This window comes from Lissotriton vulgaris, chromosome 12 (assembly GCF_964263255.1).
Source record: "Lissotriton vulgaris chromosome 12, aLisVul1.2, whole genome shotgun sequence".
Classification (NCBI taxonomy): Eukaryota; Metazoa; Chordata; class Amphibia; order Caudata; family Salamandridae; genus Lissotriton; species Lissotriton vulgaris.
Window position 1 is genome coordinate 106,224,108 of NC_141700.1, and position 23,515 is coordinate 106,247,622.

The 23,515-nt window shown below is 44.2% G+C and overlaps 1 protein-coding gene across 1 annotated transcript in view; it reads right to left on the reverse strand.

The window, feature by feature from the left end:
* The window catches only part of ENTREP3 (endosomal transmembrane epsin interactor 3), a 96,928-nt gene that overhangs the window by 58,505 nt on the left and 14,908 nt on the right, over nt 1-23,515 (reverse strand). The gene's annotated exons all lie outside the window — the stretch shown is intronic.

A 23,515-nucleotide genomic window follows, 5' to 3' on the forward strand; every position in this document is an offset into this window, starting at 1 on the left:
CCTTCGACGCCCACAAAAGAAACCTCCGCTCAGCTAACCTAGACTTGGCCGGAATCACCTGCATCCACAGAGCCAGAATGGGAGGCAGATCCTTCTCCGACATCGCAGCTAAGACCTGGAACGAACTCCCCCTCAGCATCAGACGAAGACCCACTCTGCAAACATTCAGAAAGAGCCTCAAGACTTGGCTCTTCGGATGACCAGAGCTGCCCGGAACCCCCCCCCCCCCCCCCCCCCCCCCCCCAGCGCCTTGAGACCCTCACAGGTGAGTAGTGCGCTCTACAAATCCCTGATTGAACCAACTCCTACCATGAGTCTAGCACCTGCACTTTAACTCCAAACAATCCCCAAAAGAGTGTTACAAATTCCTATTGACCAGATTATGCCTTAAATCCATTCACTTTTTGATGGCTTTTATTACTCAAGGTACATGGTTTTCCTCATTTGCACATTTTCCTTGTGATGGTACTGCCGCACAAAGCACAATGCACTTTACCCTTTTCAGCCCTTTTTACGACACTCGGAAAAAAACGGTTTCTTTGTGAAGTGCTTAGATGATCTGAAATCAGGAATCATGAGCTAGTGTTTTAATACTTACGTAATCTGTGAAGCCTTGACATTATTTATGCTGTACTAGATTATATAACAAGCACTATGCAAACTTGCAGAAGATATCGCAAATTTGCATTCTGGTTGTAATTATCGGCCTTTTTTTTATAAAATCTGCTGCTACTTTTTATTCATATTATTTGCTCTGTGCACTTTAACAGCTATCACATTTTAGCCTAAGGCACCTTAATATTGCATCTAGCTCTTGACTCCCCAAATGACATAACGGACCCTTCTTTCAGCTCATTCTTTTTTTTAGGTTCTTGTTGTCTGGTTTCTTACTGACAATGATTGTAATATATTCTGAATTCATTTTATCTAACAGACCTGTTCTGTTTTTTTGGGGTCTTAAACAGCTTATTTGGTTTTCTTTATGCATTTTGATATTTGTACTGTGCACTATTATTGTTCCATGAACCGAAATAGAGTTATGTGACGGTGGTGAGTCCCAACTCAATGATTTTCTTAACAGTATGCAAAGGGGTAGCAACTGTTCAGCCACTTTCAAACTGATGATTAATTTCGGTCAGGCAACTGCTGCACAGTCCAAGCAGGACACAGGTATACCTCTCTTGCTGCTCCAATCACAAAGCCTACGTCTCCAAGTTATTATGCTAAATCTAAGAGCATAATGCAGACTGGAACTAGTCATTCAAACAAACCCTACACCTATGCACACAAACTATCCAGGCACTTTATATTAAATCATCGCTTTGTCTAGTTGAAAAGGGTGAAGGGTTTGAGCGCGGCCTACGTTGGAAGTCTTCCCTGGGCAGCTAAGATCACAGAGGCGCATGTCAACTCACTGCTTTCAGACTTTCTGTCCAAGAACAACCCTGTGGACTCCTCCCAAAATGGCCTTCGACCTGGCCACAGCACGGAGTCTGCTCTCCTGGCTGTGACAGAACATCTTTGGTCTGCCTTAGACGCTGGGCATACGTCGGCACTGATCCTTCTGGATCTCAGCGCCGCGTTTGACACCGTGTCCCATGCCATTCTGTTACAACGCCTGGAGGAGGCGGGGATTGTTGGCTTGGCCTTGAAGTGGCTTACTCCGTTTCTTAGCGAAAGGTCATTTATGGTCACAGTTCCCCCTTTTTCATCGGGTACACACTCCATAAAACACAGCGTCCCTCAGGGCTCCTCCCTCAGTCCCCTATTATTCAATCTCTATGTCCAACCGCTGGCTGCAGTGGCCAGAAATAGGGGACTGACCATAGTCTCCTAAGCCCACGACACTCAGCTGGTGGTAACACTCTCAAGTGACACCAAGAGGGATGCCCTGAAATTTCGGGGCGACCTGGCGGTGGTCGCTGAGTGGATGACCGCCAATTGCCTCCAGCTGAATGCAAGTAAATCAGAGGTGTTGTTGGTGGGGAAGAACCATGGTTTATGTAGTGAAGGCTGGTGGCCAGAAAGCCTAGGTAGTGCCCCCCCTCCCAAGCAGGCCGTCAAAAATTTGGGGGTTTGGTTGGACTCATCCCTCAGCTACCAAGTCCAAACCAAAAAGGTAGCAGGGACCTGTTTTGGGCTTTTGCAGGGACTTAGACCCTTAAAGTTTTTTTTTTGATCCACCTACACGCCAGACCATCATTCAGACATCTATAATGTCCAGATTGGATTATGCCTGCTCCCTGTATTTAGGGGCAAACAAGGCCGAGATTGTGCGATTGCAACGGGCACAGAATGCAGCAGCCAGATCTTTGATTGGTCTGCGCAGGTCTTGCCCGGTGTCAACCACCATCCACCGGCTATACTTGCTACCTGTAGCCAGGAGAATTGAATTTAAAGCCCTCTGTATCACCTTTAAAGCCCTCAAACTTAATACCCCTAGTATCTTGGCCAACATAGTCACTCCCCACGTCCCTACACGTCAACTTCGGTCACTAGGCCAGCACCTGGTGCAGGTTCCAAGGTTTCGGAGGGTACAGGCAGGAAGCCGTTCTTTTTGTAATGAGGCAGCCCATCTCTGGAATTCGCTGCCCACCCATATTCGGAGTCATACCAACTACTTGGCTTTCAGGAAGGACATAAAAACCTACCTATTCCCCAACAAGTAGCTTCTGCCTTTCATTCTGTGTTAGCTGTTTTGCTGTCAGCGCTGGGACGCCCCTTTGCTGGGGCAGCTGATGCGCTATACAAATTGCAGTAACATAACATAACAACTGCTGTGGTGCCATTAGTGATGAGTAGTGGAATACACTTCTTGTGTCTTGGTCGCCGTGTAGCTGCTTTTAAGCCTGGGTAGAATGAAGACCTGTAACAGACATATGCACATTTGAACTGCCCACCACACCCTAGAGTGGGCAGTGGTTGTGGTTCTTGGTTGGGTTAGAACACTAGTAGAATAACCCACAGGAACGCATTTTCTTCAAGCAATCTTGGAAATTCCACTCTAGTGCCCACCACCCAAAAGAAACATAGGGCAGCTCCTCAAATTCACTAGATGGGCGAGGTCCAGGTAAATGATAGGAAGGGTTTAATCAGACATTACAGTGGAGCTATACATAGGGATGTACAGGATGCAGGTAGTCGTAGAAGGTGATATATTTAGTCCAGCTAGAGGAGATGTTGGAGCATTATGAAAACGAGCACTTGAGAAACACAGCCATGGGAAATCATATATAGACCCTCCATCGAAGCAATAAAGGACATCCTTCTGGTCTGCACTACGGTAAACGACCTTAAGAATCCATCTAAAGGTGACAGACAAGCAACCCAGAGGCAACACTGGATCCAGGCAGCCATTGCAGAAGATCTCTAATGCTCACCCAGGAGTAAGATGGGAGTACCGACAGCCATGCACTGAATGCAGACAGATAGGGTGAATTAACTAAAGAGTACACCCAGGAGCAACAGAAGGGTACCCGCTGTATATATGCACGGAGGAAGAAACAGACGATCTACAAGCCCTACAGGGACTTCACAAGATAGAAAATCCTCAAACTTTGTGATTAGGAAATGAACTCGAGGCACCTACATTTAAAAGAGCTGCACGTTGTTCACCCGAAACTTTTCCACAGCTGAGCCTGATTGAATCTCCTGTGAAACTGACCGGTGAAATGACTTTAACTCCATCGATGCTAGGCATTTTCCCCTGCTGTGCTGGGGATCATCCAAAATGATGGTTTCATGACGAGCTCAGCTCGTCATCAGTGTACCAGAAGTACACTGCATGACGAGCTGAGCTCGTCATGAGTGTCGAAAGCCTCAATGAATGGATCATTGAATGTGCGCTTCCTTCCCTTTTCCTCACTGGTCATCAAGAAGGAATTTGCACAACTGATCAAGCATTCAGATCGAATTTGATTATAAAATATCTTCAGGTCTGAAATGTCTTGAATATGCAGCATATGCTGAATTAAAGATGACGTTTGAAAGCATTCTTCATAAAAACTTTAGGACGTTCTCATAAAACTGTGATTTCCATCATACTACTCCTGACCCCACAAACATATATAACCTTGATGATATACAAAGTCATGGTACATGGATGTAGAATATTCTTTTTATATATATGTTTTTTATTTATCAACATTTTTTGAGTTTTACATCTGCAAACATTCACTATATATAGCTTACTGTTGCCATGTCTTGCATTGCATGTTAGGGTACACACATTGTAAAGATACAGAAAGTATGCTGTTCCAAGTTACGAGACAAGGAGAAACTAGGAGAACCGGTTTTGCGTTATCATGAGAAGTAAGAGGACCGGCATTCCTCCTCTTGGAATTGGGGAGCCCTCACACACTGGGTGTCATGCTTTGTCATCGGGCTGCTCCTCGTCAGGTCGGCGCTGCAATACCCGACGGGCTCCCCTATGAGGGGCTCTTTGACAGAGATCTTTCATTTCAAATTGCTGTTTGGTGCCATGTGGGTGAGGGGCCTAACCTGTGTAGAGGAGTGAGTGGAGGTGTGTAAAATTAAAAAAGTTTACAACAGGTTTGGAAGTACCAACGAAAACAATTGTAATCAATAGGTCTCCCAACCTGATTAATACCGGCAGAAGTGGGTAGGTCAGAGAGCCTGTTACTGATTCAGCAAACTACATAGGGAAATTCCTTGCGTGATACCTGCCGGGTATTGATGAAGTAAAATGAGAAACCCGACTGGGGTTGGTCATGTTCTATCAGGTACTGCACATAGCTTGTGTTAGGCTGGTTTAAAGAGGTAGATTACACCATATAACCACCCATGTGTAGATAGATTTGATTTTAGAAGGTCCTGACGAATCGCCACCAGGTTGATTGACTATCAGGCGAGAAACATGTTGACCACACAATAGAGCGCCCTACCTGAGACATAACCTCAGACATGCACCTTTGTTTATTTTAATCAGGTTGGGAGACCTATTGATTAAAATTGTTTTTGTTGGTACTTCCAAACCTGTTTTAAACTTCCTTATGGTTAAACACCTCCCCTCACTCATCTACACTGGTGTGGCCCCTCACCCACATGGCACCAAATGGCAATTTGGAATAAAAGATCTCTGCCAAAGAGCCCCTCATAAGGAGCCAGTCAGGTACTGCAGCACCGACCTGATGAGGAACAGCCCTATGATGAAGCATGACACCCAGCCCGGTGTGTGAGGGCCCCAAATTCCATGAGGAGGAATGGCCATCCTCCTACTTCTCATGACCACGCAAAACCGGTTCCCCTAGTCTTGTAATTAGGAACAGAATTATTTCTGTATCTTTACTACGTTTGGGCACGTACGTTGGACCTGTCCAAAAAGCCCAGAGCCCCTCCTTTGTAATAAGTTATACACATTGACATCATCAACATTATTCAGTTCAGAGGCACATTATTTAGACATCTAGATACCACATCTATCCCATTTGCATCTCTTTCTTTTGAGTATTCCGTCAGTGGTATCCACATGTCCTTCGGTTTGGACAATTTGGGGAGTTCTTCTGCTTATAGGGCCAGCATTTCTTTACAGTATACCAAGTCCTTAACCAATTGTTCCAGTGAAGGAGGTGACCTGCTTCCCCATTACATTGCCACTCGCCTCTTGGCCATTAATTGAGCTATTGCTATAAATGTATGTATGCTTCCTTTCAAGTTTGGAAGTAGTCCTTGCATGCAGGTGTCTGGAGTGCACTGTATCATGTCTTCTATCATTTTATTTACATTTCTAACCTCTTCCGACCAGAAATATTTGATACGATCACAGTCCCATTTTAGGTGCATAAAGTCCGCCCCCCCCCCTCCCCCCCCTTTCCCACATCTTCGACATGCATCGCTGTCTTTCATACCGTATCTGTATAACCTTCCAGGAGTATAGTACACTTGCTGTATGTATTTAAAATGTATGATACAGAGATTGCAATTGGACGTTAGCATCTCTGTTTGATTACAAAAGCTCGTCCATTCATCCTGTGTAAGCTGAGGTTGTAGCTGTGCATTCCAGTGCTCTAGGGCTTGGATGGAGGTGCTCTTTTTTTTCTTCTTGTGCTATCTTATTGAGTTTGGTAACTAGTTTACAGCGCGTGGGAACCGACAGCAATGCCTGTAATGTAGTTAGAAAGGGGCTCATCGAAACATAGGTTACAGCTCCCTCATAGCCAATCTGAGCCTGTGATATATAAATGTGAATAATGGTGTTTTGTTTTGTATGTATTGTAGGTCACCAGATTTGAGAAACAGTCCTTCTGGGAACATATCAGTCATCGTCTCTATGCCCACCTGTCACAGTACATTGAGAGATCTCTGCTCATTCAGCACCGACACAGCCACGTGTTAGAGGGCTGATCTCGGGAGAGGACAGATTTCGCACCCGACCCTCCTGGGATCCACCTCTCGTAGGAACACAGCCGAGCACTGGCGGGAGACCCTCAGGTCGAGGATCTCGGATCTAGAATCGTACGCGCTGCGCTAGTACCACTTCAACAGAGAGACACCACACTGGAGATTTTAGAGAAGGTATTCTTTATCTCTTCAAATAAGAATGGATCTTTATGATCCGCAGAGTATTACATACAGGCGAGCCGGGGCTCAAAGAGTCTTGGCAGGGATAGGGTAGCGGGACAGTCTCAAAGTTCAAGGTATCGGGCGCACAGCTCTCAATCCTGGAGCTGGGGGATACGGGATGATCTTGGGTCCAGCCGAACCAGGGTAGTCTCTCGAGCCGCGATCGAATCAGCAGGGCTCACAATGATCTTCTTGGTTGCAAAAGGAGCCGCGAACGAATCAGCAAGGCTCAAGAGTTTCAAGATAGCGATGGAGCCGCGACAGCGTCAGCAGGGCTCGGTGGTCTTCTCGGTTGCAAGGAGCCGCGAACAAATTAGCAGGGCTCAGTGGTCTTCTCGGTTGCAAGGAGCCGCGAACGAATCAGCAGGGCTCGGTGGTCTTCTCGGTTGCAAGGAGCCGCGAACGAATCAGCAGGGCTCGGTGGTCTTCTCGGTTGCAAGGAGCCGCGAACGAATCAGCAGGGCTCAAGAGTTCTCCGGATAGTAGGGAAGCCGCGACCAGGTCAGCAGGGCTCTCTTAGTCCAGTATACAACTGGTTTGATCGTCCCAGAGCCACCCTTGATATAGGACTTCTTGCCTTTGATGTCCGGAGTCCTCGCAGGCGGAGGTCTTAGCACCTGGGGGCTGGTTGTTGGGGGTTCCGCCTCGGCAGCTCCTTTCATCCTTTCAGGTTGGGTCTGGAGGGATCCCAGACACTCAGCAGGCCTGGAGCCAGCCCTCGGGGAGGCCGGAAGGGTGATCGAAACTCATCTCTCGAGGGGAGGTGGAAGGTGTGACCAAGCTACTCCTCCCTCTCTCGCTCACAGGGAGCGCTCTACCCCCTGGTTGGGGATGGAGCCGTCGGCCGAGGTCGGGCTGGGGCCGGGGCGGCCATCTTAGGTGCAGGGACATGGGCCTCAGTCTCGAATGTCGGGAAAATGGGGGACGAGGACAGGAAGCCCAGGTTGGGGATGCGTATCATGGCGGGAAGGGTCGGGTGGTTCAGGGTTTTGGGAAACTATCTGGTTCAGGGGTGACCACGCCGCGAGGCCGTGTCCAACACCACGTGATACTCAATAGGGAGCAGCGAGACATAACGTGGTAGTTTTCCTGCTCTTCTCCCCAATGTTTGCCACACTGAAGTAGTACAGTGTATTATATTTCTTTGTGTGTGTGGTATTCCCCTTTTGTAAAAGCACATTCTGTAGCGGTATAGGGTGTGCATCTCCCTCCTCCACAACTAAGTGTGGTGTGTACGCATGTGGGTTGTACCAGTAATGGGCAAAGTGCGTATGGGTACATAGACAGTATAGGTATAGATCTGGTACTACAAATCCACCAATTTTGTAAGGCATAGTATGGGTTTCCCACTTAACTTGTGGCTGTTTACCTGCCAAGATTAGTCTCAGTAATTGTGAGTGTATATTTGTGAAGAGCGGACCAAGCAGGACAATAGGAATATGTATAAACGAGTAAAGGAAACACAGGAATATTATCATTTTTATTAGCGCTATCTTATCCGATAGCGGCATTTTCATCCTTCCTTCTACTCTGTTTTCTAATTTGGTTAATGCCCTGCCATAGTTTTCTCGTATAACTAGGTCTGGGTTTCTGTGTACCCATATTCGTAAAGATTTCACAGGTTGTGTGGACCACAGTGGGGATATTCAAGCTCATATCGTTTTGTGCATTCCATGAGAGGTATGATTGTTGATTTCCCCCAATTAATGCTGAGCCCTGAGAACTGTTCGAACCGAACATATTTGTGTAGTACTTGCTCCAGGTATGTTTCGGGTTCCCGTACATAGAGTACCATGTCATCCGCATATGGAGTTATGTTAAGCGGCCTCTGTTTAAATCGCAGAGCTGATTCCCAAAGTCGCTGCCTTATGATCCATGCCAATGGTTCTAACATTAGGGAAAACAGCAGCGGAAAAAGGGGGCAGCCCTGCCTGGTACCTTGCTGTATCGCTATTGATTCTGATGTGTACCCCTCTATGCACATTCTCGTCACTGGGGACATGTATCGGAGTCCTATCCATTTCTGGTAGTTCCTAGGGAGTCCCATTCTTTGAAGAATCCAGAACATATAATTCCATTCTATGGAGTCAAAAGCTTTAGCGGCATCCAGCAAAACTGCCACTCCTTTAAGTTCTGGGTTGAGCTGATGAGTGCAAAGTGTGTGCACAGGTTATGGGCGGTGGATCTGGTTGGTATGAATCCAGATTGGTCTGTGAGTACCATCAGAGTCAGAAAGGGTTGTAATCTGGTGGCTAAAATACGGGCCACTATTTTGGCATCCATTTTAATAATGGATAAAGGCCTATAGGATTAGCATCTCATTGTGGGGATTATCACGTTTAAGCAAAGTTACTTTTAGGGCTTCATGCAGTTTTGCCGGAAGAATATCCTTTCCATTTGATTCCATCTACATTTCTAACACGTGTGGGGTTAGTAGGACTGCAAATGCTTTATAACACTCGCCACTGGGTCCGTCAGGACCTGGCGATTTACCATTTGGTAATGAGTGATGGATGTAGAATGAGGAATGGTAAACCTATATTTACATACATATACTTATCTTCACAATATTGTGGTAGTAAATATTCTGACCACAATGTTTTGGTATGTCCTCAATATTGTGCCAACCAGCCCTCCAAATTATGGCTGCTCCAATTGTTGAAGTGTACACACAAGGTTAATAGATATTTTAAGAGAACGTGGTATCTCAACTAGTTCAAATGTGTTCATGAAAACTATATACGCACGGGCTATGAATATCTCTGGTCTAGTCTGTCAGCAATTAAAGCTGTATCCAAGCAGGTTAAAAGTAACAGTCTTGCATGGTCCAGTGCGATGAATTATGATTATAGGAATCGATGGTCTCCGACATTTATATCCAGTTTAAATCCAACTTGGGCTTTAAAATCTATTTAAACTTTGTTATTGAACCACAACATTCTATGGATTTGGTCCTTAGATTTTGTTCGGGGGCTTCTCAATTTCAGCGAGTTTTACAGCAACATGATTTTCTACTTTTTCTATGTTGTGATGCAATTCAGGGAAGCAAAACAAGATTTTGATTACTGTGTCCATCTTTCAGAGTCTTTAAACTGTCTTGATTACAATCGATTTTTGTGGCAGACGGGGATCTCAACTGAGTCCGCAGCATTTTTATCCAGTAAATAATTTATAGAAACAGTTTTTTCGTACATAGGAACTTGGAATGTAATATATGCATGCAGAAGGTATGAAAAATTATGTATAGGGAGCTACCCTTTCTGGCAGGAAAAGGATTGGGTCAACAATCTTAAAAAAACAGAGTTCCTTCTCCTGCACGTATACATCCGCTCATATTTCTTTTATCCTTGTGTGTAGATTTACAAACAATCGGGGTAGGAGGAGGACGCCGAGCAGTTCAGCTACCAGCTACAAAGTGGACAGCTAATTTCAAAATAAGCTCCAAGAAAGTGACTACTGACTGTATGAAGAAAAGTACAGAGGGATTAAATACAAAGCAATTCCTTTTTACCACAAAGATAAAGTGGTGAATGGAACAGCGCAAGGTAGCTCCCAGAGGCGTCCCCCCAACCATTTAAGACAACAAGAATATAGGACTGGATTGAAGTTGGTCCATTTTCTTCCCTAACCTGAGTGAAGTTTGGATAAAATCTACACACAAGGATAAAAGAAATATGAGCGGATGTATACATGCTCAGAGAGACCTGTAAAACAAAACCAGGGAAGAACCAACCTCGATAAAATAAAGCTGTGAACGAGTCCTTGAAGAAGGTGCAAGATAATAAAGAGGCACCGAAACGCCGCGTCGACAATTTCGTTCCTATAGAAATCCTTTGACTAGTAAACTTGTTGTAATATCTGTATGAAACATTGCGAGAATAGCAATTTTTAAAGAATATTGTATGTTTTTTTAAATGTCTGAACCTCACGAAAAACGTTTGTGTATATGATTTTAATTGCATTAATATGTTATGATCACATTTTTAATTTTTTTTCAAATAAATGAATGAAAAATGTTTTTATAAAAATGGTTTCATGTTTTTTATGGTACCTTTGGGCCCTACTAGCACGAAGTTGTAAATTTGGTAACCGGTGTAACATCTTAATCCCTTTCAGTGATGTATACGTCCCCTTGTGGGATTCTAACACCGCCTATGATTCATTGAACTCAGGAGAAGGAACTCTGTTTTTTTAAGAAGGTATGAAAAATACATCAGGTTTGCCACCTGTTTGTACTTACATACTCTGATTGCACTGTATCATGCACTCTGTGAAGTTACAAATAGTTTTGTTAACTTTAATTGAGATGCCTTTTGTGACTTTGCTGCTAGGATTACGGTCAATGATTTGTGCCTTTCAAGTGCAATTACTGACACATCAGCAATTTACATTATTTACAATGCATTGCGACTAATTCTTTGTACTCTTTGCTTTGAGTTGCTTTTCCTTGAAATAAACACTTACTGGAATTATCTCTATAATTATAGTACTTATATTTATTAGGATGGAAATGACTCATACACTGAAGCAGAGGATTGGAAACTGTGATCTAGGGGGTAGAGCATTAGGCTCTACTGCAAGGAGAACTGAATAAAATGATGAATGGGGGTTTTAAGTCAGTACATGTGAGACAGGCTTATGTATTACAAGAAGGGACGAACACGCTCATTAATGGGCCTACCATAGAAACTAAAAATCAAGGACACTTTGTATCACGACAACTTCAAATACTGAAGAAAGTATCAGAGAGCAACATTGGTTCCCTGAATTATTTTGGCTTTTGTTTGGAATTACTAAATTTGGGCACAACCTGTCTCTGGACGCTCTGGAAACATAAGCAGTCAAAGGAAATGGACAAAGAAATTGCTTGGAAGCGTTGCAAGTGAAGACCACTTTTTGCAAAGTCAACAACCAGCCAAAACTTGTAAATAGACAACAGTGCTTTCAGAGCTATGGTCAGGAATATGGGTCAACATGGCAACAAACACCCCGGCCAACAAGAGGGGATTATTAAGACACGCTTAAACAAGTAAGAGGGATGAGTGACCTTGGATGTGGCGACACAACATCCAGAAACTCACAGGCTGAGGATAGCTCTCACTCACACGAAACATCTGTTCGGATGTGCCACATTCCTTTCCAAATAGGAAACAAAAGAGAAAGTATAAAAAATGATAACTTCAACGTGTGCATTAATCCCAGGCAATGGTAGTTACTCTAGGCTGCTTTTCAGTCTGTTATTTAACTCGACTGTGCCATTTCAGACAGGGACCAACTATAAGGAATTCAATATTGTCCCTAACATAACGAACTATTACGTCCTGTTCCCTCTGAAAAAGAAACACATCAATCCCGAACTGACGGACGCCTTTGTAGCTTGAGTCCTATGACCCAGTGAGCTCGAGGCATACCGTTCCTGTTTAGGAAAACTCACTTAGACAATATAAAGTGTGATAGTTGATAGGATTCAATCAATCTTAGCCACTGGTACTTCCTCTGGGCCAGGTTCTACTGTCTTTCTTTCAGTTAAGGCCCAACCATATCATAATTAGTCTTGGATCAGCTGATTTGTACCAATTGCTGTGGTTAATTTTAACCTTCATTTGATGGGCCATGTACGTCTTCCATAGCAGGATGGGCATGACGCAACATAAGTTTCGAGCTCGCTGGGCCCTATAACTCAAGTTGCTTCTCACTTTTGATATTTACCCAGGCTGAATACCGTCTGTGGTGCCCTTCAAACGAGACATGGTGTATGAGTTCTGTTTGGACCATACCTGATTAAGACGTTTGGTCCATGTCTGTAATTGCATAATTGCACTGTCAAGCCAAAGTCTGATTGAAAGTGATGTAAACGACAGCGATAGCAGTGGCTGAGCGTAATTCAAGCACCACATCCATAACTTTTTGTGATGTCTAAAAGAAGAACAGACTATATATATATATATATATATATATATATATATATATATATATCCATCAAGTTAAATGCCGTACTCCAGTAGAGGTTAGATGCAATTCAATGTATTCCACCATATAAACCACCACTTACGCGTTTCAACCAACAGGTCTTGCTCATGGTTTGACGAAACTGTGAGCAAGACCTGTTGGTTGAAACACGTTGGTGCGACTTGATGGTTGTTGGTCCACCCCCGACATCAGCGCCAACTATGAAAAAGTGCATGCTACAAACTGGACTTAATTTGTGGTGAATTGTTGAGAATATATATATATATATATATATATATATATATATATATATATATATATATATATATATGTATATTAATCTGGCATAAGATTAACACCAGCCCCACCAATGAAAGTGATTAAATGCAGAACACGTTCATCTTTTGCAAGAGGTCTAGACATTTATTAAACAAAAGTTTAATTATGGATTACCTGTGGGGGTAAAAGGAGCCAGAGTCTTTATCAACATAGTTCCTACACTTGCAAAATGGTGAAACCTTGTACCTCTATTTAGTCTATTTTCACTGGACCGAGGGCTCAGACGTTGATGACACCATACAACTAAAAGATGATGGAGTCTGCAGGATAGGCCTTTACCACGAAGGCTGAACAACGATCAGCCTTTACAACGAAGCCTGTACTACGCAAGCCCTACAGTGCATGTGCCTTAACCACGCATGTGCGTGGTTAAGGCTTATACGCGGTAGGGCTTTTGGATGGACAGAAGCTGGAAGAGATTGTGGTAAGGTAAGTAGGGTTGGGGGCTGTTTTGTGGGCTGGGTCGGGGTAGTTTTGAGGGCCGGGGGGGGGGGGTGTTTGGGGGCTTGGGGGTAGTTTAATTTTAAGGGCTTTGGGGACAGTTTTAGGGTTCAGGGCGGGGGCGTTTTTAGGGTTTGGGGTAGTTTAGTTTTTAGGACTAGGAGGCCGTTTTAGGATTCAGGGTGGGGGGGGTAGGGATTGTGATACAACTTAGGAGGGCAGGGTCATTTTTAGGGCTTAGGGGGTCGTTTTTTGGGATATGGAGAGTGCGGGGTGAAAAGGTTACTAGGGCTGGGAGGAGTGGGGTAGTTTAGGAACTCAGGCAAGGGGCAGAGGTTGGGGGATTAAGACAAAGGCATGCGTGGTAAAGGCATATTTGTGATTAAGAATTTCGTTATTTAGCCTTCGTGGAACCGGCATTCGTGGAAATGCATGCGCGATTCCATCATACAACCACGGGACAGCAATAGACCTGAACAATGTCTACCAAAATATATGCCTGCCTAACAAGAAAAGAATTGCTTGAAATTAATTAAATGTAAAAGAGTAAATAAAAATGAATTCAATAAAATATCTAGACCCGAAGACCTACTTCTGTCTTGCCATTTGTTGTAAAAGTGTCACAAATTAATTACAAAATCTCTGTCAGTGCCTGTAGCTTACCCGGGGACAGAAAGTAAAGAAACAAATTCTGTATGATTGGTTATTGAATGGAACTTCACGGCAGGAGTATAGAAGGAAACAGGTCTACTCGGGTCCATGTGACTGTAAACTGAATGTGTCTACACACTTCTAAGACATCAAGGCTCAATGGGCAAACTTTCGGTTGTAGGACGGTACAACGCAGGTAATTACTTCTCATGCCTTTGCCAGGCATTTTTCAGCGTGCATGTTTTTACTGTGAATATGCATTTATAACGCATGCCAATACCACATATTGTTTTTAGATTTAAAAATAATGTATTTGTAGGGGGAGACCCCCCGCACCCCCCAACTTACCTTAAATGCGTGGTATTGGCATGTGTTGTAAATGCATATTTGCTGTAAAAATATGCGTGGTAAAGGCACAACGAGGTAAAAATTGCGTTGTAAATGCTGTTTCCCCAAACCTTCCAGAGGCAGTCACCCTCCTTTGTGTGCTCTTTCATACAATGTAGAAAACATGAGATAAACGAGAAAAAACTGATAAAATCTGCTTTTTAATCAAACTTAACAAAATATACTTGTTTCTGTGCTTTTACGAAGAAGGTAGGGGGTGGTGAGCGAGAGTGGAGATCAGAAAGAAGCAGCACAGGGAGACAGAGAACAAGAAAATACATGCACCCCCTGGAGTGCTCAAAGAAAAAGAACAAGAAAAGGTCCCTGATGAGAGCCTTGGAAGGATACAAGCCATACTCAGTGAAGGAGGGTAAAATCACTATAGTCCAGAGGAAGAGAAACATAAAGGAAAAGTAGAAAAGCTGTGGCAAGAAAGCAAATGAGACTGATGAGAAAGTCAACAAACGATAAGCAATGAGCTGATCAAAAGCTCAATCTAAGTATTACACAATAGGTATTGGGCGAGCCCTAAAAATGAAACATATAAAAATGAGCAGTCATGAATAAATTGATTATGCGATGCAGTTCATAGTCTCGTTATGAATGGTGTAAAAAATAATTCTTGAAAGAACAAGATTCCTACACCTTTGATGCGCTCCGAGTGCTTTAATCACTTTACAATAGGTACCGTTTTGTTTATATATTAAATTCTGACAGCTAACTATGGCAATAAATCCAGTATAGGAGTTCAAATTTCTTGGACTACTTTTTTAGCCAATGCAAACGTGCCACAATAAAACCTATCATAGAAACTGGTTGTTTGATAGCAATACCTCAGTTTGGGTGACGAATCAACACATCTTCACACTAAAGAAATTGATTCCGAGGCCGCATTTTAAATTCTTTCAAACCAAATGAATTTAAAACAACAAAAGTACAACATTTCGATTGTTCTTCGAAGCTCTACATTACCCTGATGAGCAGAGATTTCTGACAAACGAGGCCATGGAACAACTGAAACTGTTAACATGTTATTCGCCATTACCCCCAGGTCCCTCCGTCCTCGACACCTTCATAATAACAAGTGGCGTATGAAGGTGTCGAGGACTACGGGACCCGGAGTAATGAAGATTACCGGTAAGTAATAGGACATTACCCCCAGGTCCCTCCGTCCTCGACACCTTCATACGCCACTTGTTATTATGAAGGTGTCGAGGACTACGGGACCCGGAGTAATGAAGATTACCGGTAAGTAATAGGACATTTCTGGCTTTTTCTATCAAGATAACTTTAAAGATTAGGATTTATCATGGCTAGACGGTTGCAATATTATGTGGTCCAGGTTGCCTGAAGAGTCAATGAGCCCAACATACGGTTCAATTTTGTTTATTTTGATCCTGTCTTTCAAGGAAGAAAATCACCACACTGGCTCTGGGTGAACCAAAAAATGCACTTCAAAACTTCGTGCAATACTGACATTGTCTTTTTTCTAACTTCAAAATGTCAAGGCAACCGGGTAAGCATATTTTCCTTTCACCTTTTGTTTCCTCACTTATTACCTCAAATTTCAGACATGTGAAGGCAGGAAACAGTAAGACTGGGAATCTTGTGCCTAAAGTTCTTAGGAATGAGCCGACCGTTTCAGAATTTTGGAAAATCTGAAAGATTTTTTTTGTCGTTAATATTATTACCTTTTTTCTCCATATGTACAGTGTCTTTCTACATTAATACCACATTGGCATACTCTATAAAACTATACTGCTAAGATATATTGTGCGACAGTATGCTAAATAAACTCCCTAAAACATAATGCTTACCATTTAACAAATTTACATTAATTGGCTACCGGCTGGCATATCATACTGTTGATGTGTACGCCCAGAGTGCACTTCACTAGACTCGAGAGCATGTAAGTATTTGGATCTCCTTTGAGTGGTACAAGAGATGCAGAATACTACATACATTTAAAAATAAAGAAGATTTACAAAGCATTATGGCCTTAACTTTGTTTAAAAAAAGATGCTCCAGGTGGAAAAGCTGTTCCGATGCAAACATGCAGCTGCAAGCTTCCTTCCCTTGTGAGATTAATACAATTTAGTAATACTGACACCCTGTAAATCTGGAACTCTACAAAAGAAACAAATTGCAACTCTAAAACAAAGGTTTTAAAACTTGACAATATTATAGATTCACATGCTACCCACCTGACCTCTCCAAGGAGTTAAAAGGTCTTGCATAAGCTGTTGAAGAGTCAAAACATAGGGCTTGGAATACAAAATAATCTTAAAATATCAGTGATCCTTGGATCAACAGAGTAAGGGTGCCTAGCTAAGTATACACAGTATGTGCCTCAGTGACAGATGATAATCCCGTTACTTAACCTAGTGCCAAAATCTTCGCAGATATTCCAGCAGCCCGGTTAAACCCATTAATGGAAGGTCTGATTGATCCGGACCAAGCAAGGTTCATTTCCACTCGACAGGGAGGAGATAATACGAAACGACTCCTACACCTCATGGACAGCGTGCACAGGTACCGCAGGGAGGCCATATTCCTGTCAGTGGACGTAGAGAAGGTGTTCGACAGGGTGCGGTTGAGTTACCTGTTTGACAACTAGGTGGCTTTGGGGGGCGCTTTATCCAATGGGTTCAATGTATCTATCACTCCCCCCTGGGCTTTTGTTAGAGTAAAGGGGGTTCCATCGACCCCCTTCTCGATTGCCAGGGGCACGAGGTAGGTGTGTCCGTTCTCGCCCCTTCTCTTCGCCCTATATATGAAGCCCTTTGCCCAAAGGATCCGAGACCACCCAAGCATTCAGAGCCTCTATGCGGATGATGTAATTGTATCTCTCTCCGATCCACTCACGTCCCTGCCCGCGCTTGTAACTGAACTGGAGTCTTTTGGAAGGGTCTCGGGATTTATGGTCAACCTCAGCAAGTTCCATATCCTCAATTTGTCCTCGCCCTAAGCACATGTAGAACCACTGAAAGAGAGGTGCCTGTTGTGGTGAGCCAATGACCTGATAACCTACTTGGGCATCCTCCTGGCTCCTACACTGTTGCGAACGCTGGAGTTGAATTGCTCGGCTTTGGTGGAGCAGACTGCGAGGGCTTTAGACGGGTGGTCTAGGATTACGCTGGCCTGGTTCGGGCGCAATACAGCGGTGACGAGGACGGTGCTACCGCAGATTCTATATCTGTTTCAGACCCTGCCCTTGGTGCCCCCTCCGAAAGCTGTGCGAGCTCTGCAGCTGGCCATAAATAAATTTGTCTGGGGAGGAGGGAAGGCACGACTATCCATGTCCCAACTGGCACGGCGAAAGAGTGAGGGTGGTGTGAATTTTCCGTTGGTTCATAGATAAGTACAGGCCTCTCACCTTCGCTTTGTTTTAGAATGGAACCTCCCTCTTTCCGAAAAACACTGCACCTTCAAGGACCAGGCTGGAGCAAATATCTGGAGGGACGTGTGGTTCATCGCAGCGATACTAAAGATGCTGAAGCCCTCTGGGGGGGGCTAATAACATTCCCCTCTCCGAATAATCCGATGGTTGATAACCCAGATTTCCCACTGGGTTGTAAATCTGAAGTCACCAAGCGATGGAGGGAGGCAGGTTGCAAACTCTTGGGCTCCTTGTTTGATGTGAAGGGCATCTTTCCCTTTTCCCAGGTGTGTCAGGACAATAACCTACCCGAGTCCGATGGATTCTACTATCTACAACTGCGACACTGGGCCACCTCAGCGGCCTACTTGCTGCTTGTCTCTCATCAACTCAACCCTTTCACGAAGAGGCTAATGAGCAAGAAAGATAATAAGCACTTGATCTTGGAGCTATATACCCTGCTTGCAACTGGTCAGGAAGGAAAGCGCACAAAAGGTCAGCTACGCTGGGAGAAGGAAATTGGGAGGGCCCCTTCGGATAAAGAGTGGGTGAATATTCACTATAGGGCGCATCATACTGCTTACAATACCGCCGGAGCCGAATCTGCGTTCAAGGTCACATCTTATTGGTACCTCACTCTGGCTCGTATCCATCGATGGCATAAAAACCACACCGAGAAATGACGGCGGGGCTGCGGACTGGCCGGCTCTCTGGAGCACCTGCTCTGGCATTGTACGAGACTAGAGCGATTTTGAGAGAAGGTGCGGAACGACATAGACTCTGCCTTTGAGACCGAGATACCCCGCTTCCCGGCGTACACACTACTAGGGCTTTCAAATGCGCTGATGTGCCCCCTGCGCTCTCTGCAGGGTGGGCAAATGGCTTTGGCGTTATTAGCAGCGCAACAAGCGATCCTGGTGAACTGCGGCTCTTCAACTGTGCCGGATCACATGGCCTGGCTACACAGAGTCTGGTCGAGCCTAGCCAGGGAACGCCTTTCTCTAGTGCAAGATAAGAAGGGCGAAACCTACGCAGAATTATGGGCCTCTTTTATATCTTTATTATCTAAAGAACTCAGAGAAGTCACGTGCCCCAAATTCCTACAAATTCTGCATTTGATCCCGAGGGCACAGAATCAGGTATTGTCCTGTACGTAATGGTGTGGGTCCCTGGGGTGGAGCTGTCTGGAGGGGGTGAGTGGCACCAAAGGATCTAGGACTTGGTGTAGGCTCCCTTTTCATTACCTTCTTTTCCTTTGGCTGGTGGGTGGGAGGGGGTTTGCCATTTTGTTTCTGTGTCTCTGTAGTGATGTTCATTACGCCTTTATGGTAGCCATATAGACTCAGGCAAACCAAACAACGCTGCCAGACTCCAGGTTGTAGCCACTGAAGCTGAGTAAATGTGTTTCGTGCATCTATCCCATGCTGCCGGCCAAGTTGGTTGTAGGCATACAGCTGTAAAATTGGTGATTGATTGTCTTATAAAATGAATAAAAAGATTTGTTCCATAAAATAATATTCTTGGAGAGTTGGGTGGAGCGTGTCAAAGGCAATCAGCTCATAATGATCCACCACTTGGGCCTAGATTCCAGGAGATTAAGCTGGAGAGCAGCTCTTATGCAGAGGGCGCTGTGCAACAAGGAGTAATGATTGAGAATCTGGTGATGCAGGCCCGCTAATAAAAAATAAAAAGTACCAAAATGCTACAAAGAGGAGGTACTGGGTCCTACCTTCCGTTTCATATTTGTGACTGGTTGTAACTATGGTGTTTGTGCTTTAGAGTGTCCTCAAGTGCAGCCTAAGGGTAGGAAAACAAAGGTGAGGCATATCTTTGGCTAGCCTGCTTCAGCAAGCAGCACACCAACTCCTAATCAAAAGAGAACGTACAGCAGGTATAGGAAGCCATGTGCGGAAACAGTCAAAGGTGAGCTGTGACCATAGAAGATGGCTCACCCATTGCATTGTATTGTATTGACGTTTCTATAGCGCATGGCTACCCGGGGGCATCCCAGCACTTTGATGAGTTGCTGTGGGCGCCGATCTTTAAGGGAAAAGCCAGGTCTTACGTTGTTTCTGGAATTTTAGATGGTTTTTTTGCATTAAGGTGCTCTGTCCCCTTCCCTTCGCCCTACCCAATTTCCAAGCCCAGGGGATCTGGGTAGCCTGATGATGTAGGGAAGAAGCACAGATATACACAGCATTCGCCCCTAGCATATTTGAAGCAAGCACTGAGAGCGAAGTGTGGGACAGCTGTAGTGTTCAATCCCCAAAAAAGAATTTGGTCTCTATTTTAGTTGCATTTCAAAGAGCGCTTCATACCACGGTTGAGGCATCAAAGCCCATTACAAATGAGTTGTACGCTACACTGAGGGTGGCTAACTGGATGTGTATTGAATTTCAGTGTATCCTTTGTACAATATCTTTTGATGTTGTGCAAGATCAACTAGAGTGGTGCTCTTGTCTTAACCTTGATTGCTTGAGCCTAAGCATGTACTGTAGAAGAGTGAGGGATAGAACATGTGCTTTATATCAATTTATTTTTAATTATTTAAACGGTGTGGGTTTTATGTGTTACTTATGCTGTCTTGAGTGAGAGACCAGTGGAATGTGTGTTGTTACAATGGTGTTGAAGTGTTTATGTGGGGAGTTGAATGAAATGGTGTGAACCATAGCTGAGTGAATGGGCCTGCCTGCTATCCTTCAGAAGGCAAAGGTCCTACTCCTCGGCTGGTCTTGAGGCATAAGAGGAACTCATTGGTGTGCACTTACCCCAGCTAGCAGGGTAAATGCTGCATGGAATCCACCCCAAAGTGAGAGAGCAACAGGATCAACCCAAAGAAATTCAGTGGACTACATCCGGCCATGCTATATGTTCCTTAGAGCTCATCCACAATCCATCAAGAGCATCCCCAGCCACACACTGCCATGGTGAATGCTCTGAAGAGCACACTCAGAAGTCACAGAGAGGCAAATTATAGTCATTCATGGGATCCAAGCATCAATGGTAAAGATCTAATGAGTTCACTAGATGCAACAGAAGCCAACCCACATCCAGGTAACCACAGCACATGACCTGCACAGTCCACACAGAAGGGAGAGAGATTCAACCCACATCGTGCACTGGCTGCAGGCAGCCATAGTAGACAATCTTTACTGGGGGCATTGCTATAGACAACAGGACCAAACCATAGAACCAGAGGGACGGGTTAATATTGATATCTCACAACTATGTCCCAAGGGGCATAATTTAAAATAACCAGTTTCTGTCATTCACAAACTAATATAAAACAATGTATTGCATATGTAATTATGTAATTAAATTGCAAAAAACAATACGGCTAACTATAATCCACAAATATACTGTTTAATATTTTTAAATATATCTATATTTGATTAATGGAAGCATCAAGAGTGAATACAAAGTGCTCAATGGGAAAAAGGAACACGCAGTCCTCATGAAGTCAAAGCGGACGAGGCAAAGTGATGCACACAGAAAACAAAGCCAATGGTGAAAAGTAGCAATAATCCACAATTGTGCACGGAAATATATGAATGACATTTTCATATATGTACATCATTGCACAATAAAAGTCTTTTTTCAGCCTAAATTTGAAGACGGCTTTCGACCTTTCACAATTTAAGAGATCAGCATCAGGGCAAAGGCAGCACGAAAATTGTGAATAAATAAAAATAAAGTTAATGGCAAGGTTATGCTAGCATCTGTGGACAGCACATAGAATCAACAGTTTCAATTAGGCTTTAGGAAAAATCCTCTAACAGGAGGGACAGTGTGCTGTTGTCCATATCTTTTATGTAATTTACTTACATATGCAATACATTGATCTATAATATTGTATGAATGACAGAAAATGGTTATTTTAAATGATGGCCCTTGGGACTTTACTGGGACCAAGTACATTTGAGTCATGGCCGTTAATGGAAGACAAGTAATGGCTGGACAGAGGCATTCCCAAACTGAAATGTAGAACAAGCACTGGCGTTGCCAATAGGTCTCGCAGTAGGAAAGTTGGAGCTATTGGTTTTGTAAATGACAAAGCCCTTTATGTTTTTAAAATGAAAACAAAAATAAAAGGCATTGTTATTTGCAATTGTAATAGCTCCAACTTTCCTACTGCGAGACCTATTGGCAAGTGTGAATGGGTGGGTAGGGGTGGTAGCACGCATGGACGGATGCAAGTGTGAATGGGTGGGTAGGGCTGACAGACACATGGACGGATGCAAGTGTGAATGGGTGGGAAGGGGTGGCAGCACACGTGGACGGATGCAAGTGTGAATGGGTGGGTAGGGGTGGCAGCACACATGGATGGATGCAAGTGTGAATAAGTGGGTAGGGGTGGCAGCACACATGGACAGATGCAAGTGTGAATGGGTGGACAGGGGTGGCAGCACACATGAACGGATGGGAGTGTGAATGGGTGGGTAGTGGTAGCAGCACACAGGGATGGATGCAAGTGTGAATGGGTGGGTAAATGCTTGGGCGAATGGATGCATGATGGGCGCAGTGGATGTTGAATGATAGATGTCGGAAGCAGCTCATCACCAGTTTAGGGAGTTCTGTAAAAAAAAAATAATCACCAAGTGGCCATGCGTGTCACTTGAGCGAACCTTGGGTTTGTATTCGGATCACTCACTGAACATTAGGGCTTTGAAACTGACATGTCAGAGGGTGAAGTTGACACTCTAGAAGGCAAGTCATGTGTGCTAAAATAAGACTGGGCATGATGACGAAAGGCCGAGACTTTGGCAGAAGTTTAAGCAAGGTTTGGTAAACTGAAATTAATGCGCAAGCTGTGGCCCCTCCATGGAGAAGGGCCGAAAATTCATGTGACTGCAGGTTTCTTGCATGTAGATGTGCTTGATTGTACGATTATATGGAAAGACCTGCATAACACTCCTACAGCTGATGGCAGTGCAACGCTGCTATGATTTGTGCAGGACTTATAGAAACTGGATGATTTTAGATACAATGAATAATAAGAGGTGCTTTGCAGAGCTAGCGACGCTGCGCCTCTCTAAACGTCACGTTAAGCGCACTGAAACTATGGGAATGTCACACCTAAGTGAAATGACTGAGCAAACCCTTGCGTGGACGAGTTGTGCTGTTTCCCGACTCTCTGCAGTTCATTCCCAGGGGGAGAGTAAGATGAGTGCGCAAAAAACATTTAATTAATAAAACAGGATCCAAGCTAAGTCCTGCATCTACGAATAGAGCAAATACATAATAATGTTATTGTTTTGAACGTTTGACGCTGAAGCAAATACTAAGCACACGGGCTGTGGGAGGAATAGTTCCTCATTGTCTGTGTTCCGATAATGTTTTGTAAATGATTGCATTTAGATGCGGATGAGAAATTACAAAATAAAGCCATAGCTGAATCTGCCCAGGGCTAAGCGATCTGATGTCATGAATCACTTCTATTATACTAGTAGACAATGGCGCGCGTCTGCTTCCGCCTATTACACAACCCATGTTGTGCAAGCACATTTAAATTGGCAGTAAGACATATACACAGCCGTTTGACGCTTTTCATCTGGAAGGATTGGACAGAACACGAAAGAGCTGAAAAGTAACATGAGGTGGAAGGGGTGACAGAAAATAAAGGTGAACAAAGTGCTAGGTCTAAAAACAAGCAGAATTATAATGCATCGTGAGGATGGGGTAGCAGGGGAGGGAACACGGCCTGGGGGAAGCTGGCTGGGGAGGGGGAGGAGAAATCCAAGGAAGGCTGTGTGTGGGGAGAGAGGGGAGGTGCTGGGCCATCCAAGA